At 40.9% G+C, this 24,404-nt stretch overlaps 1 protein-coding gene across 2 annotated transcripts in view; it reads right to left on the reverse strand.

Annotated features, from left to right (window-relative positions):
• The window catches only part of PPP2R2B (protein phosphatase 2 regulatory subunit Bbeta), a 352,436-nt gene that overhangs the window by 231,180 nt on the left and 96,852 nt on the right, over nt 1-24,404 (reverse strand). The gene's annotated exons all lie outside the window — the stretch shown is intronic.

Here is a 24,404-nt window from a genome sequence, read left to right on the forward strand (position 1 = left end):
AGTCCCACGGTTTTGGCTATCCATGGCAGGGAGGGGGTCTGGAACGGATCCCCCGTGGATAGCAAGGGACTGCTGTACTGTATCTGTACTGTAAAACCCAGATCATAAAGCCCTTCTTAACAAAATGGAGAAAGTAAAAATAACTTTTTAACATACAGTATTAATAGTTTTTTGTGGCTTTTTCGGGCTATGTGGCCGTTTTCTAGAACTATTTGTTCCTGATATTTTGCCAGCATCTCTAGCTGGCATCTTCAGAGATTTCTGAAGATGCCAGCCACAGATGCTGATGAAAATCAGGAAAACTCTTCTAGAACATGGCCACATAGCCCAAAAAACCACAAAAAACTATGGATGCCAGCCATGAAAGCCTTCGACTTCACATACAATATTAAAATTCTTGGATGAGTATATTAAACAAAGCCAAAAGTGACAGCAACCTACAATATGAAATAAATGCAGCTATGAATAATCTGAGGAGGATCATATTACAGTGGGGCCTCCGCATACGCGGCCTTTTTTTAAGCGGCTTTGAGCGTACGCGCTCAAGCCGCTGGGCGCGCGCGGGGCATAAGGGGCGGTGCGTCCCATTCAGTTGAATGGGTGCGCGCGCGCGCCCGTTGCGCCCCGCGCACCTCCGCGCCGCTGTGCACGAGCCCCATTATTTACAATGGGGCTCGAGCATAGGCACAAATCGCCATACGTGGCGGGATCCGGAACGGATCCCCCGCGTATGGCGAGGTTCCACTGTACTATGATACAGATGCCATCTGTAATATCAATCAACTGTATACAAATCAAGATAAACAAGTACTTATTAATTATTCTAGTTAATTTATTTTAAAATTTAGAATTGCATAATTGTTAAAAATACAAACCATATTGAGCACATCTCTATATTAGAAGTTTCTACCATCCATTGTTGTAGTGTCAAAACTCAATAGACAAACAACACAACACAACTACTGAAAATCTAAAGGATGTGGATTTGCCATCCACAGATTTGAGAATCTGCAGAGGGCAAGCCAATTGTTACAAGGACACGCGCACACAGCTGTGGCCGCTATTGGAGACAAAAGCCTCCCCTACTTCCCTCCCTGCCTCCCTCTCCTTCCTTCCTCCTTCCTTCCTCCTTCCTTCCTTCCTTCCCCTATCCCGCTCTCCTTCCCTCCCTCTCTGCTTACCTGCTTCTCCGAGGCTTCTGCCCCGGTTTGGCTGGGGGCAGAGTCTGACAGGGCCAGGACCAGAGTTGAGGCTTGAGTCTTATGGATTTTGTATCCGCAGGGAGTCCGTCACCCACGTATACCGAGGGCCTACCATACCATTAACATTTTAAAATATGGCATTTGTGAAAATATGATACAACAAAGGCTTGCCCCAAGACACTGCGGACTTCGGCTGGAATGTTGTTGGTGAATTACAATTAGAATAGACCTCTGTAATCAGATGTTGAAAGGTGAGTTAACACTAACTCAACGGGTTTCCTCTAGTCAGAGGTACCGATAGCATTTAGACCTTTGTAACTATGAAGTAAAAAAGCCTTTTATAGACAGAATTCACATTTTCAAAGAAATCAAACTTCACTCAGCTATTTTTTAAATATCCATTTCTTTTCTTGATGGATATTGATTAAACTGTATTTTTGAAGGCAAACTTCAGTAAAGGAACTTGCCTTGTCATGATGCAGCTGCAAAACAACCTGGGCATAAGAAACAGTATGTTAGACTTAGGTCCTGCCTACTTCAAACCAAAACTAACTCTACTGAAACAAGTCATGGCAAGTTCCTCACTTGTGGCAACTTGCTATTAACTGTTCTGGCAGCTGGTTTTGCCTGTCCAAAAAAAAAAATAAAAAAAAATTGACAAGACAAAGCTGAGGCGACAAATGCTTGCATCACTAACAATAATGCATGATGCATTTTGATGGCTAGCTCTTTTGTCCATTTGGGAAATCAGTATGGAAGGCAACTTGCAGCAGGGTTTTTTGTTTTGTTTTCTGCTATGTATTTGCTTTTCCAACTAACAGTCTGATTCTGCTATCATTCTGAGGCACAAATTCCCAGCACAGCAAACAAATATAGGGCCTGGTAAAAGGTCAGTTTTCTACTCTTCCAGGTCACAAGCAAGTTCATGAATACAACAGCTACATTCTCCCCCTTGCACAGAACTGCATACATTACAATCACAGGGCAAAAGATTTATCACGGTGCTAGTTTCAGTCACACAGTCACTAGCTAAAGCTGTAGAAAACAAGATTTGTAACAGACGTTTCACTACAATGGCCTCAACATACACCACTGGCCATGAAGCAGTATGGGTGACAGCTAGAGTAAAGCCTGATGTACTGTGCACTTTACAGATGTGCACTTTACTCCAGAAAAGCAAAGTAGGCCATAGTGTGCCTTCCCAGTAGGGTTGTATTAGGTCCTACTAGCTTGTTAGAAGCATGATGTATTGGTTTGAGTGTTGGGCTAAGACTCTGGGGAGACCAGGATTCAAACCCCTGCTTGGCCATGGAAACCCACTGGCTGATATTGGGGAAGTCACACTCTTTCAGCCTCAGAGGAAGACAAGGCAACACCCCACTCCAGAACAAACCTTGCCAAGTAAACCTCGTGATAAACCTATCACAGGGTTTTCTTGCCAAGGTTTATTCAGAAGGGGGGCTGCCTTTGCCTTCATTCACCTAGTGTTAGTCATAACTCAGAAACTATTTGAAGGCACATGACGACAAGCTTGTTTGAAAGAAAACACCAACCTGGGTCTCCAGGACAGAGCCAGAAACAACATTCTGCTCCGCTCATCTACCACCCTGGCCCAATTTAGGAAGGACCTCAAAACCTTCCTATTCAAGCAGGCATTCCCCGATTAAATATCCTGTGGGCCTCCCTCCTCTTCCGTGGCCATGAGGTTGGGCTAAGGGGCTTTTATTGTTATTTTTTAGACTGTTGTTACTGTTGTTTACATGTTTTTAACTCCTGTATTTTGTTTGCACTCGTTGCACCATTGTAAGCCGCCCTGATCTTTTGGAAGGGCGGGATACAAATAAAGATTTTATTATTATTTTATTTATTAGAAGGTTATTTGGAAAGAGACAAAAAGGCATATTGTAAACTGTTCACCTGTAATTCTTCCTTAACAAAATATAAAATTGGAATGACTAACCTGCCACTTGCAACTTTGTTGTGCCAGTAAGAAAGCTGCCAATGGCCTATTACAGACTGCCAAAATAAAGCTGCTTCGAGTCTCTTTGGAGATATTTATATGAAGCCGCTGGGTGAGATAATACGGAGTCATGGTGCTGGGTGTTATCAGTACGCTGATGACACCCAAATCTATTTCTCTGTATCTCGTTCGTCGGCCTCGAATTCCGATGGCATCTCTTCTCTCAATGAATGTCTTCAGGTGTTAATGGGCTGGATGAGGAAAAACAGATTGAAACTGAATCCAGACAAGACGGAGGTGCTCATGGTAGTGGCCCCGAAACCAAGAATTGGGTTGCAACCTCCAGTCCTGGATGGGGTCACACTCTCCTCCAGCGACTGTGTTCGCAGTCTGGGGGTGCTCCTTGACTCGTCGCTCCTGATGACAAATCAGGTAAATGCGACGGTCAGGAGTGCCTGTTATCAGCTTCGGCTGATACGCCAGCTGCGCCCTTTTCTGGAAGTAAGGGATCTCGAGACGGTTGTGCACGCGCTGGTAACCTCACGCCTTGACTTCTGTAATGCACTCTACATGGGGCTACCCCTGTGCTTGACTCGGAAATTACAGCTGGTTCAAAACATGGCAGCCAGGCTTGTCTCAGGAACATCTAGGAGAGACCACATTACTGCGGTTTTGAGGTCCCTCCACTGGCTGCCTATCAGCTTCCGGGCCCAGTACAAGGTGTTGGTTATCACCTTTAAAGCCCTAAATGGCTTGGGTCCAAGCTATCTTAGGGACCGCTTCCTCCTGTACAATCCTCCCCACGCTCTCTGGTCCTCTGGGAGGAACTTACTGCAGCCTCTAAAATCTAGGCTTGCGGCAACCTCCCAGAGGGCATTCTCTGCTGTCGCCCCCAAACTCTGGAACGACCTGCTGGATGAGATCCGTCAGATAACATCATTAGACAGCTTTTAAAAAGCGGTCAAGACGGATCCCTTCCGGCAGGCCTTTCCAGATTAACCATCCCGGCCCAGGTTCCTGATTCCCTCATTCCTCCCGTGGCCCCATCTTAGTGATGGTCGAGGATCAACAGAGGGATATCAGGGTTTTTAGTTTTTAATTGTTGTTTTTATGCATTGACATTGTGTTTTAATATGTTATACTGTTTAATACTGTCTTAAGGGGGGGAGGGATAAAGTGTTTTTAATTGTCATATTTTATATTTTACTGTTGTTAACCGCCCGGATTCGTTTGCCAGAGGGCGGTATACAAATAAATATTATTATTATTATATATGCTATTTAAATGATGCATGCATCCCAAGAATCCAGAAGCTGCACCAAAAGCTGCACTCTTGTGCTTAGGAATGGAGTGTAGCTTTGGTGCGACCTCTGGACCCTTAGGACCCATGCATCATTTAAATAGCATACCTCCAAAGAGACCCGAAGCAGCTTTATTTTGGCAGTCTGTAATAGGCCTAAATTAGCAAGAGCATAATTTGTCACATAGCTAAGATCTTTCAAACAATTAACTATTGCCAGTAGAATTCTCTGGGTACATGGGTTGATGCTATGATGTCCTCCACACATGTACACATACATGTGCATGTGCGTGAGTGAGCACACATGTGCACACACAAACATACTAACATGCATAATGTCCAAGTGCCCAACACCCGTGTAATTCAATCCTATGTGTGTTTACTCAGAATTAAGCTCATTTTTGTTCATCAGAGTAGTATCTAAAGAATTACAAATGTTTCCTTGATTCAAAGGAAGTGGTCATCATTATTTAGACAGGAATACTCTATGGGATTTTGGCTGCTGTCAAACCAATAAGACCCTGAGTATGTGCATTATTTACATTCTCCAGCTGAGAGACCTTCCAAATTGCTCTTCAAGACCAAAGATAATAACAAGCAGACATCTGGCATTCCATTTCTTTGCTAGCCAGAAATGTCCAGTAGGGAACAGGCCATAAAAAAGCACTGCTCTGTAATTAAAGGTTTTGCCAGTCTATTGCATTCTCCAGTAAGTCAGGTTAAGAAGCATACAGAGCATCATATTTATCCTGCCCTTGTCTTATATCTTCAATGCAGGTACATATCTGCAATACTAAATTTGCTTCCACCAGTAGCATGACAAAATTCTAACTTGGGCTTGAATGTACAGTCGTTCCTCCCAATTCATGGGGGATCATTCTGCCCCCCCCCCCAACATGCAAATCTGAAAAATCACATATATCCAAATCTCATTGATTTGAATGGTGGTGCACGCCATTTTGTCCTTCCTTGTTTGCTGTCTGTGAATGATGAGATCGCAGACTCCAAGTCTGCTAATCAGAAGGGACGAATGTATTTGAAATTTTAGTGCAAGTATACCTTAAAGACACAAGATCCTGTTTCATCTTGGAAGCTAAGCAGGGTCAGCCCTGATTAGTACTTGGATGGCCAATGAACCCCAAGTGCTGTATTTGAGAAGAAGGAAATGGCAAAATCACCTATGAATATTCCTTGCCTCTATGAAATTCATGGGGTCACCATAAGTCAGCAGGCGACTTGAAGGCAAATCGAAACACATATGTCCATGCTAGAATCTTGACTGGTCTAAGGCTATAGAATCCCAAGAACTGGTATATTAGTATAACAAGAGCCATCAGATCTGACCATGAAGATGTAAGTCTCAGCTTATATCACTTTGGATAACTGGAACACACTCTTTGTCCAATATGCTCTATCTCTAAAGATTGTTCAGAAACATCCAGTCCTTCAGAACTGTGCTGTAAGGCTGTTGACCAGGGTGTAACAGGAAGCATGGAAACTGCAGGTGAAGCTAGTCAGTTTGTATAAAGGCACAACTGATACTGCTGACAATGAGCTATACAATCTCTAAATGGGTTGGGATTTAGTTACCTGAAGAAATACTTTATATTCATGGCTGAATTTTGAGATTTTCCAGGGAAGCCCTCTCTGTTCTGGCAACTTCTGATGCCCATCTAGCAAAAATGCAACTGAAGACCTTCTGTGGAACTCCTTGCCAAGAAAGCACATAGAGTTTCCTGTTGATATCCTTCTTGCTGCTAAAATCTAGCAGGAGAAACTCCTTTTTAAACTGAGAAGGCTTTATTGCCCTGAGATGATTTACTCTTTACTCTCAGTGCTGCATTTTAATATGCATTTTAATGTACATTTTAACATGTTTTAAACTGGCTATCTTATTTAATTGTTACACTGATCTATATTACTGTTTTTCATATTCATCATTATGTTAATTGGTATTTACTCTCATTATTTTACTAAACTTTGTGAGCCATCCTGAGAACAATATATGCAAAGGTGGGATACAAATTTAACAAATACTTTGGATGAAACTTTTAGAAGCATGATTGATTTGCAACTAGATACTGGATGATTACTAAGATTTTAACAAGCTTAATAGTTCAAACATAACTGTATTTGTTATCATGTTGGCAAAAGAAAGTTTTTTGGTTACTGTTCCTTGGAAATGTTACTTTGCTGTCATCTACTAATGAACCTATCTGTTTAACTGACTAAACAAAACAAGGTAGGCTGTTTCACCTTCCAAATATTTCCCATTCTTAATTATACACACTTCCTAAATAATTATCTACCTCTACCAAATGAACTATCCAATGATACTTTGCCATCAACATCTCTATCAGTTATCTAATTCTGAATCATCAATCTATGATTTTCTGTGCTTGTCAAAATACCTTGTAGGATTCTTTACTGCCTATAGTCGATGAGACAATTTAATGTTGTCAGTATGAGAACTAATGTAAAACTATGCTGTAAGAAGAGAAAGACATGCCCATTTTAATTGATGGCAATATTCCTTTCACATCTCCAGTGTGATGATTATTTTAAAGAGATGTTGCAAATAATATCAACCCTTCCCTTACATTCTGTACCTAACCATGTGTATGATGCAAGATGTTACTGTATTCAATACAATAAATTTATATTTTTGGTGAGTTGTCCAACCATATATAAATTCATGCACTTCCAATATCTGAAACTGTTATTCCACTGACAAACTAGACATCAGGGAGATAAATGTATTTATCTCCATTAACATTTTATTGTTATTCAGAGACTACAGACACAGACCAAACCAAGCATAGGAAAGTTGCAGTAATTTGTTCAGAGATTCAGAAGGCTCCATTAATAGCTGAGCTTTATGACTGTAGAGAGGCCAGCCCAAATGCTGTAAAACAAAAATCAAATTGAGAAGTTTGCTGTCATTAAGGATAAAACCATTCTTTGGTTATCTTTTTGTTCAAGACATTTGTCCTTCCATGGGAATTACTGCTGCTTCAAAGTTTGTGCCTATGGCCTGCTATCTAAACAATCACTTTGTTATACCAGCGTGGGGAACAAAATGATTAAAGTGACAATTATGCCAATGAATGCTCTGGAACAGAGGAAAATCTAAAGGGCAGATTCCAAAAGTGGCATGATCTTGGCGAGCATGCTAAAAGAACAGCTTGAGGGCTTGTAAAAATGATATGCAGGTACCCAAAAGCTATTAGACACTATTTGTTTAGCTGAATTCATAATGCCTCTCAGCTTTACACACCACATGAGACTCTGATGTGCCTGTAAGAAGAGATAATATTTTAAAAATAAAATACAAAATAAACTTTATAGCGTAGAGCCAAGGGTGAGAATGAATTGAACAAATGCAGGTGAAGAAAATTCAGTAGCTCCAAGATATATATATTTTAAAAAATATATTTTTTAAAAAAAACAATCAAAGAAGCAAACAGTCTGTAGCCTCTACTGAACTTCAGTCTCAGAGACAATCTAAGATTTCCTTCTCACTTGAAATCAATTCATAATCTGTTCTCAAGTCTCTCAGATGGATGCTGAACTCTCTTTTCACCTCCTCTTGACTTCAGGTAGCTGTTAAGTTGTTACAATCATTACAAATGCCAAGCATTTTGATAAATAAGGCAACATACCTCCAGACTGGAATTTTAACCACTCAAACCTGCAAACAATGGTTAATGTATAACATACAGTGTCAGCTTCTGATTTTAAGTACCAGTAAGTACTGACACAACTAGGAACTTAACAAGAAACTCCCATTTGCATTCAATTGTTTTACATTACCTGCATGTATGGGCACATAGAGAGGGAAAGGGGCACACAGCAGGACTGGAAGGGATACACCTCTTCTCCCCCTGAAATGTCCCCAAGTTTGCAATTTAGGGATGGGCAAAGTATTGCCCTGAGGCATCATGCAAACCCCCATAAAGATGTTTTGGTTGCCCCAAATGATAGGACCTCCCTTTCATTGGCAAAAATAAGAAAAAGTTCCTCTCTTGGATGTCATCAGATTTGCTTTTTAAACAGATTTTAGCCATGGCCTAAATCAGGCCGTGATCCCCCCCTCAAATAGCCTCTGGAGTTACTGAATTTGTAAACCCCTGTTGTAGTTAAAGAAAATTGGAAGACCAAGCTTCACACTACTCATTCACACAAATCTTTGAAACGAGACTTATCTGATGACAAAAGGGACAATTTGCAAATATGTTTTCATGCACAACCTCCCCTGAAAATAATGGTCGCTGACCCACCCATTGGGCACTGAAAAGAGCCCATGGGATGGGATAAGAAGCAGGAACAGATAGGGTGGAACAGAACAGAAGCCCCCAAAAAACCAGTCTGAAAATTCACATGACTGGGATTGTTTGCCTTTCAGCCATTGCCCCTGCATTTCCATGGTCTTCTTCACAAAAGCAAGGCCTTGAAATACAGCTGGTATTTCTTCAAGCACAAGACAGAAACCACATTCCACCACAATATTATATCCACATAGGTATTTCATAATTCTTTCTCAAGATGTATATTAGACATGCAGAAAAATGAAGATTGGAAATCTCCTCCCCCCCCAAAAAAGCCAATTTTATTGCATTTCACAATGCAGATCTTTGCTCCCACCTTTGGTATATTTCACATTGCCACAGGTACACAATGTGTTATTGGTGATAACAAAAGAAGAAGGGAATGGGATATACATATCATGTGAATAACTGACCTGTCTTGCCCCTGCAGTTCAGGCACATCTGAGAGTTTGTGAGCTGCTGCATTATTTGTACATCTTGTAATGAAACCTCCTTGGCAATGCTCTTTTCCCTCCGTCTTTAATTTTATGCAGAGGTTTGACCAGTGCTCTATAGGATTCTGGGCACAGGAAACCTCCTGGGGGTTGTCATGGCAACAAACTAGTACTACAGGTTGCTGTCCATTGAAGGATGTTTGAGACAAATTACTTGTACACACACACACTGGTTGCAGCAGCAGAAGCTAGCCAACAAAAGCCAACAAAGACAATATTTCTATTAAAGCTGCATTTGCTGCCCAAAGTGACAGGAAGGGAGAGGAACCAAATTACAGCAAAGCTTGGTTTTTCTTCAGCTATATCCAAAAATTACTTTAAAGGACGAAGAAATATTTGTCTGTTTTTGTAAGACAAAAGAAGCATCCCGCGATAACCAATTCTTTTGTAGAAATGTTTATAAATGTTGCCCATGGGGATTACATGTATGCCCAGGGCTCAGAAACAACACTGGGAAAATTAAAAATATCCCAGGAGTAAGAGGGTTACATATGCTACATTACTTTTGGTGTAGCAACAGCAATGCTTTGGAAAACAGCATAACCATAATAACACTGCTAGTAAGAATTCAAAATCATAGCTATGTTAGTATGCATCAGCACGCAAAGGAATCTTCCAGCACCTCTGAAACTAACTGAAAGAAATTGGTAGCATAAGCTTTCATAGACTCAAGTTTACTTTATCAGATGCATGGAGCGAAGTGCCTATGCACAGATCTTTACAGCTATGCATGAGCAGGTTACAAGTGTATGTTCCTGCATGGCAGGGGGTTGGACTGCATGGCTCTTGCAGTCTTTTCTAACTCTATGATTTTATGATTCTATGATTCTAAGTGTGATAGAAATAGAAATGGAGAAACTTGTGAGTATCGTGATGAGGTGACAAGTTCAGTTTTAATTATAGTCATTGTGGGACAAAGGCAGGAGAAAAGATCTTGCCTAAAGCCAAGGTGAGCAGATAACCATATGAACAGTGGAGGATGTTATTGGAATGTACTGTGATGCTGGCTGAAAACCAGAATGATGTGCTAAACTGGCCAAGAGAGACTTTATGAGGCTGGGGTGTTAACTAACATAATTGTCTAGTATGCCAGGAAAGCATTGTCTCTGTTCAGTCCATTGCCTCTGTTCAATCCACTGAAATGGAATTTGTGGATATAGACCAGTTCTGCTGTTTCTTTTTCTAATCTTCCTTTGTAGTTTTTTTTCCTTGTTGTTCTGCTGTTATGGACTCTGAGATGGAATGCCCAAGAAGAGTGAGGTATTCTGTTACTGGTTTTTATGTATGCCCATTTCTAATATCTGATTTATGTTTCTTTATCCTCTAGCTCGGCCATGTAGAGCCACTGGATGACCTTGGTCAACCCCCCCTCTGAAAAAAAATTGCCAAGAAAATCCTATGATAGGGTTGTCATAAGTTGGAAACAACTTGATACAACAACATCCTCTGGTGCAGAAGCTGGCCCAGAGGTTTGCCCAGTGTAGAGTGCTGAAAGGCACTGTTGACAGAGGAAGATATACAGTATATTACATTAGAAGATGAACAAATGAAAGTAGCTCTAATATTGTGGGTGATGTGATGATGTCCTATGACTACATTTCCCAAGTAGATGTATGGGCAGAGTTGGCATCCGGGTTTGTGGCAAGGTCTTGTACTTGTCTCCACATCTATGATCTGTGGGTAAGTAACTGTCTGAGATTTCCTGTCTGTAGGAAAGTAAAGGCTTGCCAACACGACCCATTGAGAGGGCAGCACCACTGGCCATTGATGATATATCAGAGTGATCTCAGTTAAGAGCTGTATGTGACGCTAGTGGGATTCTGCCATTTCCTATCTTTAGTCTGTTCTGTAATAGATTAGTCCTGGGTACAAGTCTTGCCTTGCTTATTGGTTATTGTTGGTTTTTTTACTTATTTTTTGTTGTTGATGTGGTTTCCATTCTATGATGGGTTATGTAATGTAGCTTATGGAATGCTTGTTGTAATTTTTTTAAAAAAAATTAAAATTCATTTTTAACAACATATTGATTTACAAATAATTTTGTTCCTTTAACCTAACATTCCATGTCTAAAACATAAAAAGAGACTTGTCTTTTTGTTTGCCTAAATCTTTTCTTCTTCTCTCTGACTTCTTTTCTTCTCTCTGCTTGTTGTAATTTCATGAGTTTGGCATCCCTGTCTTGTGGGTCTGAACAGATGAAATTGTATCACAAGGTTTGGCTGTGAACTATGGATATGACAATATGTTCAGGGTGGAAACTAGAGGCACGTAAGTACGAATAGCAGTCAGTGGGTTTGTGATACAGTGTGGTGCTTGCTCATTGTGTAGTGTATTGTAGTGTCCAGAAAATGAACTCATTCTGTCGATAGTTGCAGACTGAGATTGACAGCAGAGTGGAAGTTGTTGAAATTCTAGCAGAATGTCTTGAATCATCTCCATGAGTCCAAACTATGAAGATATCATTAATTAGATCTGCCAGATCTCTTTGTATATTATGTGTTTGCTTTTAATGCATTTACTTGCTTCTTTAAAATATTCATTTGGAGGACTTTGGGGACTTTTAATTTTTTAAAAAAGAAGTGATATGGCCCAGATTACAACTCATGAGTAATTACTTTGGGGGGGGGGGGAATTCTTATGTCAGCTTTTGCACAAAGATTTCTAAGCTTTGCATTGACAACATTGATAGAAGGCAGTAGCTGCTAGCCTTAACCGCTCACCCAATTTCCTCTTAGAATCACTGAATTTTTCCCACTTCACCCCTCCCCTCAACCTCTATTTATTTGACTGGTTTTAAACACTAAGCATTTATGTCAACATTCCTAATATAGTGTAAAGCCAAAGTAACAGGAAGGTATTCATTGCTGACCTTTCCTTATCTTTGTGGAGTGGCAAAATCGACAGCAGCACTAGGAAGAACAAAACCTCTAAATCACGGGAATGTCTGCTCCTCCAAAGTGTTTCCCCTCAAGAAATCCAGCTCACGGTGTAAAGGAACAAAGGCCCCAACAGAATAATTGCTCAGAAGGGGATACTAACTGTAATAGCTCTATTGTGTTTGTATTAGAGAGGAAAATATAAGACTTAAATACAGATGAAATCACATGTGCTTTTATGGAATGGGTTACAGCTTACCGTTTGGACAGTTCTGCTTTCAGGCAACACAGTAAAATTTTATTCTATGCTAGCAGAAGAATAGGCAGGTCTCAGAAGTCTAATCTAGTGAATGCTTCTCATTGGCACTCATCTGCTACCTTCTAGCTATGTTTGTTTCTATTCCCAAAATTCTGTCATAGGTTTCAGGAATTAACTCACTGACACAAATCTGAGCTAAAACTAAGGAGAGCTACTTTTTAGACTACAACTTCCAGAATGCCCTAGCCCAAAGTGGCCATTGCCCCTATAGGCTGGAAGGTTTCAGGAGTTGTGTTCTAAAAAAGGGTAACTTTTCTAAGCTTTGACTGAAATCATTAGGCTACTGCAAGGGGACACAAGTGTGACTTCCAATGTATGTTGGCATTTTGTGCCTTCCAGTTAACTCTGATTTATAGTAACCCTATCTGAGGGCTTTCTTGGCAAGATTTGTTCTGAGAGGGTTTGAGATTACCTTCCTTTGAGGCTGAGAGGGAGTGACTTGCCCAAGGTCACCCAGTAGGTTTCCAGGACTGAACGAGGATTTGAACCCTGGTCTCCTGGAATCCTAGTCTATGAATCCTAACTCCCCAACATAGTGTTTCTTTGGGGGCTCCATTCCACCTTCCTCACATGCCCCAAGATTTACTGCTTATTACTAAAAACGTGCAGTTAGTCAATGATGGGAAACATTTCACTTTGTTGAAATCTTAGAGAACCGCTGCAGGTACACAACACTGGATAGACAAATAGTCTGGTGTATCAGTCTCCTAAAATGCTAGTACACTTAGACTGGGATCTGGCTGTCACTCCTGCTAGTCCCTACTAGAATAGACCCATTGGATAAACTGTGAAGCACTAAGTCTACACATAGAAAAGTCCCACTGATTTTATGAGTCTACTTTAGACAAGTACCGTATATTTAGGCCCACAGTCTGAGTTTACAGTAACCAATTTGCTCCCAACCTGATGAATGATTACATAGAAATGTACAGAATTTGAGGGCAAAACAACCACTGCTAACTTTTCATCTGAAGACTGCACTGTGGACTAGCATGGAAAACAGGAGTTCAGCAGGTACTCCTCAAAGATTTGCTCACAATTCCTAGAGTTCTCTAAATGCAGTAATTCACATTCTAGCCCCCCCCCCCAATTCCCAGGCCCTCAAAATAAAAATCTTAACATCCCCAAAATCCCAACCAGAGGTGCACCTATATTGTGGAAATACAGTTTGACACCACCTTAATTACCATCACTCCATCCTACAGAATCCTAGGATTTGTAGTTTTGTGAGGTATCAGCATGCTCCAGCAGAGAAGACTAAAGACCTTGGATTCAATAGCATGGAGCTTCAGCACTTAAAGTTGTGTCAAACTGCATTATATCTACAGTGTAGATCCACCCTAGACATGACTTTTGGAAACTTCCATGTCAGATTTCTGGGTAATTGCCATACATGGATGGATGTCATACATGACTGGATCTACTGTTGGGTAATTAGATTTGAACTAGTCCTATACTAGAGATTTTTGTGTTGCTTTAACATATTTTATGAGACTATTATTATGTCTTTCTTCTTCAACAGCCCTTTTCAATAAAAAGAGAAGCTAGATGCATTTATTTTTAGCATACTAGTCAGCAATGTGTCATAATTACTGAAGCTTTATTTCTGGTTCATGATATAAAGTTCTTGGCTGAAGTGCACTGCCCAGCTTTCAGAAACATAACATGTAATTTTTAGACACACAGAACTGGAATTGTAGTTTGTGATATGGACCACTTAAGTAATTTGCTCCACCTCTATTATTTGAGAGAGGAATTGACTGGCATATAAAATTTTCTTTTACTTTTGATATTTAAGATCAAATTCCTGAGTCACAGATTTAGAAGCATGAGCAAGTTGTTTTGTATCCTTTGTACTCCACAGTTCCTCATCTGTGAAATGGGAATAATAATGATGTACTTAACGAATTCTCACAACTTGACTATAAGGTAAAGATTTATAGTTTGCTGAGTTATTCAGCCTGGTCTGTCAAAGTGTTCTGGTGCCTCACCAAACTACAAATTGCAGCATTCCACAGGATACAGTCATGACAGTTAAAGTGGTGTCAAACTGCTTTGTTTCTAGTCATGGGGATACACCTTCAGTATTGAATTGGATCTGTGTGAATGTACCTTGTTGTACTGACCTCTGGAAATTGTAACTTTCAGAGCAAAAGGTTGCTTGGAAATTCAGTCAGCCTCATCCTCTCAAATTAAGTTCAAGAACATAGGGAGCTAAAACTAATTTTTGAAAAATGACGCAGATCTGGAAAATTCTTACTATGCAAACATTCTAGACATGTGGGTGATAACATGAAATATCTTTTATGTCTGTATGAATATAAAGCTTTGGTTACTTTGTTTCCACGTGCAAGAATGAATAATTTCAGCAATTTTCTCCCCACTCTGAAGAGACTGTTGCTGTACAATTTTTTAGCAGTATCCCAATTTTAGGACTTTGTGGGAAAATACATTTGCATTAAAATGCTTTTCCTGTGCCGGAATCCTACCTTGTAGCATAAAAATGTGTATTTTGCATAAAATACATTGATTCCTGCAGAAGAATATTGTGTTCTGCTCAGAACATACATGCAGGAATACAACACAGTTTTTCTGCTCAGGATCCATGTGTTTATGTAACATGTGCAACCTGCATGCCATTTGTATAAAAAGTTAAACAATTTGCAAAAATATTTGTATTCCTGCAAAGAAAAAGCATGTGTAGTTTTCCCATATGTATTTTCTGTGCAGAAAACAATGCGTTCTTGAACAGTGGCACCACACATTTTTCTTTATAGTTACAGTTGCTTGCAGTCATATTACTGCAGGACATTCCTGCTCTGTAGTTATCGGTCAGAATACAAAGACAGAGAGGCAATAATTATCATTAAGTCCTTGGTTTTCTTTGAGGCCTGATTGGTGAGAGCCGATGAGGAGGCTTCCTGCACAGCACATCCATCATGGTTTCTGCCTATTTTGGATGAGTGGTTAAATTGGAACTTGTAGCCCTGATTTAAGCTGTGGGTGAGCATATTTTTTGGGGGGGGAGACAAACACTAAGCAAATTATGTTCACTTTCTAGAGAGAAATTGGCATTTTTGAAGACTAAATCCTTGTTACATACAGATTTGCCAAGCTCATCTTTGGAGTTACAAAGGCTTAAACCTTTCTACTGTGCTCCCCAACTCCAAAAAGTAAAATTCACAGGAGAATGAATTCTGAAGAGACTACTGAATACTTACATAGTAAGCAAGACTGTTGTATACCCACAGCCCTGGGCCCTCAAGTACATGCAGCAGGGCACGTTTCTGTTATGCGAGACTGTGCAAGTTCCAAGATTTACAGAAATTCTATTCAGGCAGAAAAGGGGTGGAGGTGGAAATAGCTTTCTTCATTTATATAACTATTTGGCAACTGCAGTCATACAGCTCTGTTCTTTAGTTCAAATATGAAAATACTATAGTTAATACAAGATTTTCTGCAGAAGCAAGTTTCTTTAAGACGAAGAAGCTACTATCCTAGTCATATAGAGCTCTTCTCATACCAGATTACAGTTTCTTTTCTTTTCTTTTTTTTAGCTTTTAAGATTCCAGCACAGCAAAACCTAGCCCTTTTTAGAAGACTAAACTTTTCAAAATTCTGTCAATGTAAGGAAAACGCATTCATTTCTTCTCTATAGAACAGACTGGAACTAGAGTGAGCAACTGTGGCGAGTCTGGTGTATGCTGTATCTCTGTACTGTAGAAATGATGCAGTTTGATACTGCTTTGAGTGCTGTAGCTCCATCCTATGGAACCTTAGGATTTGTAGTTTTACAAGGTTTTTAGCCTTTTCTGCCAGAAAGTGCTGGTGCCTCTCCAAACTACAAATCCCAGGATTCTGTAGGATGGAACCATGGCAGTTAAAGTGGTGTCAAACTGTTATCTCGACAGTATAAATGTACCCTAAGGGCCAAAAGTAGCAAAAGGAATCTCCTCCAATAAGTAAATAAAATAAAACAAAAAATGGAAGTTGCCAAAGATGCACTTCTAGTTTTGAACAGTGGCGGACTTATGTCAAACATAGGAAATGGAATTCAACCTATTTAAAGAGTAAACTATCTTTCCAAACTTTGTTCATATCCGGCCTAGAACATTTACCAACAATATATGTCATACAGAATTACGGAACCAACAGCAAAAAGGCTGTAGGAGCAACCTATACAGGTACATGTAGTATAGAACAAGATCTAAACACCTGCCATCTTCAAGAAGTCTTGGTTCCCTCTTTAACAGCATAGGTCACTTGCAGATCACTCTCTTTTCTTGCCAGAATCAAGTATGTGAAGCTCTCCTTTACAATACAAGAGGGAAATATTGTGCTACTGAAAGGTTAAGGATACCTTGAGCTATCGTCAGTGTGATACAAGTTCTATATATGTGTTTTAAAGGTTGCCCTGAGGCATCTGAAGGTAGAAGAAGATGCGGGTGAAGGGGGAATTCATGTTATGAAAGCTTTCTAGGTAAAACTGGAACACTCAGCTCACACAGGTCAGGAACAGTATAGACATTAAGATGGGAAAATAAGGGACTCAGGAGATAATTAAATATAAGAAAGGAAATATTAGGTTTTGCAACTGATTGCAAGAGAGGGATAAATGTGTTAAAGTGCATTTGACTCCAGAATATATGGCCTAGGGGAAAAGTGGAGCAATCGGTCCGATTATCAAGGAATAAGAAGGGAGACCCAAATAAGAGAAGAAGAAGAAGGAGAAGGAGAAGGAGAAGGAGAAGCAACAGTATCAGCAGCAGCATCTGTTCAGGACTTGCTTAATGCTTTCCAAAGAAAAATACAAATAAAACCCCTCATCTACCTATATCATCACTGACCTAGGATATTTCTTCATTTAGACTCTTATTTTCCCTTCTTTCATGCAGTTTAAGCCAATCCCTTTATATATGATGATCAACTGGTGGAATTAACAATTGTTCTTCCTCTTCTGACATTCTCCTACATCTTTCAAACACGATGTACACTATCAGTTTCTACCTAAACCACCATTCTCCACACAAAACACATTGTCCTTTCATAACACCACTCTACCAACATACCTGCAAACAGACTTCATTTTGCATGGCTCAGCTAGCTGAGGTAGAAGGATCAATGTTCTCAGATCAACACAACTCCAGAGCCATCAAACTAAATTATCTTACATTTAATAAGGGCACAAAAGAAGGGTGAAATGAACATAGGAATTCAAAGAGTGTAAATGACAACTTCCAGTTTATAACTAACTTTAATAGGCAAGACATGAGGAACTTTATCATACCTGTATCAATGCAGCATACCTCACCAATGCCCGGAATGGCTAGAACTGGTGAGATCCATGTACATTGATGGTGCTAAATATATCATCATCATCATCATCATATCATCATCATCATCAACATCAAAACAACAACAACAACAACAACAAGTACCCCTGGTGGGCATAGGTTCCCATCTTGATAGAGATTGATTCCAGTGTGCCCATTTTCTATTACAAAGTACTTTGAAACATATCTGTGTTCCTAAAATGTTCACATAGCTTGTTCAATCTCTTGTAACATTTTCCGATAAATTCATTGTGAAGTACTCTTCCTGTAGCAGAAACAGCTTTACATTGTTCAATTCTATCCGGAGAGAAACAAGTGTATATGTGTGCGCGTGTCTGTTAAATCAATAGAAGTAATAGATGGCTACATGTTGTGAATAAATAGGAGTCGCTGCATAACAACAACTGGGCGTTTGCCTTTGGATTATATGGTCTGTATTCCCAATAAATTTATTGGTAGAGTATGGCTTCCCTAGGGAGGGCCACCTATGGCTGACTCCATAAAATCAATTCATTCTTACTAAGCTCAAATAGCCTTTCCCTCTTTGCCCACTCACCAAGAAGTCTGCTTACATAGTTATGTCCCTGATCCCCCCTCTACAATTACGGCTAATTATCAAGTGACTCGCATGTTACTTATTCTGTAAGCTCTGCCAAAACAAATACTGCACAGCTGCTTGGGGCAGAACAGAAGAGAAAGGGTTTATTGTTTCAATTATGATTTCCTGGCATTCACACACAGTTTGTGACAGACCACAAAGCTTGCAGGTGAAAGCAAAACCTTGTAGGCCTCTGCTCTCAGGATCGGGTTCATTTTTGTTTCCAAGCCAACAAGCGAGTTCTCAAGTTTCTTCGCTCATTTTTATCTCCTGTCCCTATCCCATCAATAGCTAGAGCCATTGAGTTAAGCCCATTCCTTGTAATGTAATAATGTATATAGTTGATTTGGTCTTTGACCAGTATAAAAATAAAGAAAAGAAAAACAGCACACAGTATAGTTTAAAATATACATTGTACATACCTGTGCATGAATAGTACTTAAACCATCCCTTGGTAGGACTGGTCTAACCTAGTTGTTCACTATTTACTTTAGTATTTCTTTAGGAGGAACACAGCAGCCAGTCAAAGATCTCCCCCTATTACATGTGATCTGGCCCGGAGAAATCAGGGCAGCTGTCCAGCCAGGTAGCAAGGCCAATGCACAAACAAGTGGCTGAGTAGAATAGGTGTTGCCACAGCATCAGCAAGAAAGCAAGTGACATTATTCTATCAGATCTTGTGCATTCTTTCTAGTACATCTGGTGGAGTTTCTGATCCTACGGGCAGTAGGCAAACGGGTAACTAACTGTTAATCACTGAACCTGAAAGATCTCTTGAATCTCAACTGATTTCCTATATGTCCTTGTGGTGTTTGCTGGGAGATGTCCTTAAACCTCTAAATGCTCATAACTTCTAGATGGAGGCCTGTTTCAAACCCATAAACCCTGGATGAATACTCAACAAGGGTTTTGCAACAGTATGCACAGCTTTTGTCTGGGTTCCTGGTTTTCAAGTGCTCCTATTCTTTTTTCTCTACTCCCACACTGAACAGATTGTATCTGATTGAGAGCTTGTTCCCACTAGGGAAACCCCGCGTTCTGAAATCGATTTCATTAGGCAGCGTGCCCATTAGGATTCGGTTTAATCAAGAACAGTTTCTAGACCAACCCGGAATCGTTCCCACAAGAAATCGAATCCAGAAGCGGGTTAAAATTTAAATCCGAGTTTTCCTCATTTAACGCGTGTTTAAAAAAACACTGGGTCCACCTAGGGTTTTTCCCTTGATTCGAGTTAGGAACTGAGTATTAGATGAGAACGATAGCATTTGAATCGGGCTAGAAGGATGGGAGGAGCTGACTCGATGGGGGCTGTCATTGGGGGAGTTGCCCTTTCTGTCCCCATCCGTCGTGGCTGTCGCCATTTTTTCTTCCCTCACCCTTTGTTCACTGTGGTCTTCAATAAGAGATAAGGATTATTTTATTTTTATTTAATGGTTTACAGGCGCTTAATCTCTTCAGCGCTTTAAGCGCCTGCATCGGCAAAGGACTACAAGGCTTCTCCCGGTGGATTGCACACCCCTCTGTGGGGGGAGAGCCCATTTCTAACGGAGGAGAGGCAGGAAGGGAAGGCTCCTCTCAAAGAGGCATTCCCTGCCCGCTTGGGCTCTGATCTCGCCCAGGCAGGGAAGGGAAGCCTCCTCGCGAGGAGGCATCTGACCTCGCCCAGGCAGGGAAGGGAAGCCTCCTCGCGAGGAGGCATCTGATCTCGCCCAGGCAGGGAAGGGAAGCCTCCTCGCGAGGAGGCATCTGATCTCACCCAGGCAGGGAAAGGCTCTGATCAATGGGGGGGGGGGGATAGAGCCTTTCTCCCTCTCTTTCTCAAACGGAATCTGCCTTCTCCTCCAACCCGGGAGAGAATCTTGGGAAGAGTGCTCCCTCCCTGCTTTCACCAGCCTCCTCCATTGATCTGAAGGGACATGAAGCGGGGATGCGGCCCTGGAAAACCTATCCCATAGTTCCTCTGGAGAGAGCTTGGTTTCCTACAAATTCGCATTGCCAGCACCTCCTTCTCATTGATCTCTGTGGGCTCTCTGAGGGGTTCTGCCTGGCTGTCTGAGGAGACATGAAGCAGGGATGCTGCCCTGGAAAACCTATCCCATAGTTCCTCTGGAAAGAGCTTGGGTTCCTACTAATTCGGAGGGAAAATGTATATAATAAGGCAGACAGCGCTTATGACGTTTGATCGTTTAAGCGCCTTGATTGGTCCATTTAAAAAAAAAAACCGCCAAAAATAAATCGAATCAGAAACGGTACAGAGATGGAAACGATGTCCACAGATAAATCGATTCAGATTAATGCGGGTTAACGTTACGTCATTCTGACGTAGTATTGATTGACAACTCCAAATAAGGTATGGAGGAGAAGAATCGCTTTATTTAAACACCGATTTCATGCCAAGTGAGAACGCTTACTGACCGCTTGCAGGTAAAAATCCGAATAAACAAGCAGATGGGAACGATGAATAAAGCGATTCTGAAGCGGGATAACAACTGTGTTATTTAATTCAATTTTATTAAAAACGTTTTATTTAATTCGTACAAATCCTAAGTGGGAACAAGCTCTGAAGGTCCACTAAAAGCATGGACTTTTTCTCCTTTTTTTAGCTTTCATCTTGGACATATCCCTGATATAAGGATCCATTACCCCTTTACTTCTGGAAAGTCTTTTTTCTATTGTTCTCCCCATACTTTATGGGAGCACTCTACTGCCTTTACTAACAAACCAGAATAAAGGACTGTGTGCTTTCAAGTAATGCTTCCTGGAACAGCTCTACTAGACAACAGCATGGTCTTTCAATGCAATAGAATCAGGTTCAGAGTAGGAAATGGTTCCCTCAAAAAGGGGTGGGAACTGTGTGCTCTCCCAAAGGATTTTTTTCATGATCCCCAATCTTTTACAAGACCACCCACTCCCATTTGGAAAAAAATCTATTTTTTAAATCCACATGATAATCTTTATTCTGGAAACCTACAGGAGCAATGATTACCTTTAACCTCATTTTCCAAATCTCAAAAAGCAACCATATATAAACTGCAAAAAGTAACTCCAATCATAGGGTTGATAACTGGTCTTTGTTCTTGCAATGGCTGCCCACCCTTGCCCTAGAACATTAGAGCTAAATTCCTTAGCCATTTATGTTAAAAAATGTTTAATCCCTAACCACACCTCAAAACATGTATAGATAAAATGCAAGTAGGCCAGCAAAGACATTATTATTGTTAGGGTACCCAGAGCCAGGAATATGGTCATTCAAACTACAGTAACTGTTCCCACAATGGTGGATTTGTCATATTCAAAAGTGTAGCTATAACACACACACATATAAAAAGCTCAGTTGAATGTCATGAGGCACTTGTGAGAGTCATGACCACATAGCTGGAGGGGGGAGTTGTTTTTGAGAACAACTGTTGCCACAGCTTCAATCAGGAAAGAGCCCCTGGCATGGCAAATCACTGTAGCCATGAAAATATTAATAGTAACATTTCTCCTTTGCTTTGCTTCACCAGAATTAGAGGGGAGGGATGAGGTACCAAGCAGAAGAAAACACACAGGTCTGTTCAAGAATCCTATAAGGCCTTATCAAACAAAAAACATGGATCAATTGGTCACAGAAAAGACCCACAAAGCAAGATATAAGTCTATCCACAGCAGAACTGGGACGAAGACCTTGGGAGCAGGAAAGACATGTAACAAACAAATATACCTAGAATACTTCACTTGGTAGAATCAACTTTGGTTTTGCCAAAGGCCATCAAGAACCCAGTGCAAAAATATGGCTACACTCTTTGAATATGACAAACACCATTATGGGAACAGTTATGTATATGTATACATTTTCCTGGCTATGGGTACTTAGGCCAGAATCCAGACCTATGTGGCACTGTGGACTTTCATGGGGCGGGGGGCGGGGAGGAATCATATTGCCTGAAATTGTGATGGGACTTTTCCATCAGTCCAAGGACCCAGTGGGATCCTGGCATTAAAATAAAGTATTATGATTCCAATCTTTGAACAAAATTAAACAATATTCCTGTTTAATGCAAGAGTTCTTTATTTCCAGCAATACAATGTAGCTGAGGATATTTTTGGCTAAGTTCCTGAAAGTCAAAATTACTCCTGAGGTATGAAAATCACCTAATAACCAGCAGATCTGGATCTATCTCCAATCCATGCCTGGGGACATGTCAATCTTGCCTCCACCACCAGTGTCTCATGGTCTCAGTAGGGAGGAGGAACACTTCTCATGCTACGGTGAGCCCCTCCCTTCAGGTGGACCATGGCACCTCTGCTTCCTACCCTTGACAACAGAATACAAGTCACCCCTTCAAGTCAGCGGACTTGAAAATCCACAGGAGGGCAACCGCCATTAACCCCAATGGGGGGCATGCCCCATTCAAACCTATAGGGCTTGAATAGGCGTGAGTTGGGAACTTGAGGGGGTCTGGAACGGATTCCCCATGAGTTCTGTTGAGTTCCAAGAGCTACAATATCCAGAATTAAGAAGTGATGATATTGGTAACCGCCACAAGGCTGATGATTGTACCCAGGAAAGAAGAAAAGAAGAAAGAAAAAGAGAAGAGGAAAAGGAGAAGATGGGACACAAACTGTATAGAACCAAAGTTGAACCTACATGTGTTTCAGGAGATCTTTAAAGCTTTCCAAATTTCAGAAGTGGATTTCCCCAATGACACCTGACAAACTTATCCATAAAGCAATTAATGTAACTACTTCTTGTGTGACACGGCTATCCCTGAAAATAGGTGGATCGGAAGCATTGGGTTCCCAAAGCAAAATATCCAGCTCAGGGCATCTTCATTTGAAAATGATCCATCACATAAAAACTTCTGACAGATGAGGATAATGCTATGCCAGAACCTATGTTGAGGAAAGATCCAGCACCTTGGTTTGTGCCATCAAATTCAGACTAAAATCTGAAGCAGATTTTCCACTTCCATGAATGGAAGTCACAAGCTACCCTTCATTCCCTATGAACAAACCCAATGCATAAACATCTGAATAGTAGACACCCAAATCAGACTAGGTCTCTGAGAGCTTCTCCCATTTCTTGGCCTACACCAGCCACCTCCACTCAGAGAAGCTCACCTTCAGCTTTTCCTCAGTTGTGTTTTTAATATAAATATAATCTGACAGTCAGCCAACATTTTTTTAAGCATCCCTAAAGTTGCCAGCTCTTCCTCTGAAATATGGCCTACAGCACATGGCATTGGTTAGTGGTTTCCTAGGCTTAGCTTCCATAAGCTAAGACCCTGCTTAGCTTCCAAGATTAGACAGGATCTAGTGCCTTTACTTGTGACAACTGAAATACAATCTTACAATCTTCGGAGGGCTTCTTATCTGTTTCATATGGGTAAATGAAACATTAATGTAGTCATTTCCTTTGAGCCAACGCTGCCACATACTTCAGAAGAGGTGGATTTGGATGCTATTACTCAAAAGAACGAATGTCATACAATAGAAGACACTCAAAATGCTGACCCGTTGTTGTTCATCCTTGGCTTAAGGCCGGTTTCCAGTCCACTGCGTCCGTTGTCAACCCTAAAGATTTCGGCTTTAAAAGAACGCAGGAGGTGGGTGCCACAAGAACAACATGCGTACCAAGCATAAATGTCGTTTCCCACATTTGCGATGCATCTAGTTTTGTTGCTCTGGACAATCAGCAAAGCTTTGCAGAAGGCACATAGACTGGCTCCACCCTATTCCACCTATTTCTGGTAACTGCATCCACACTGGAGAGATACCCAGTTTGGCACTCTTTTAACTGTCCTGGGTCAGGCTATGGAATTCTGGGAGATGGGATTTTGTGTGGGTCTGGGCTCGGGGCCCCACAACAAACTCCAGTTCCCAGAATTCCATAGCCTTGACCCAGGACAGTTAAAACAGTGCCAAACTGGGTTATCTCCCAGTGTGGATGCAGCCTTGTTTCACTCTCCGTAGCCGTCCAGCCTCTCCATTGATGGCCAGCAGCTACCTTCA

This window comes from Sceloporus undulatus, chromosome 2 (genome assembly GCF_019175285.1).
Source record: "Sceloporus undulatus isolate JIND9_A2432 ecotype Alabama chromosome 2, SceUnd_v1.1, whole genome shotgun sequence".
NCBI classification, from domain to species: domain Eukaryota; kingdom Metazoa; phylum Chordata; class Lepidosauria; order Squamata; family Phrynosomatidae; genus Sceloporus; species Sceloporus undulatus.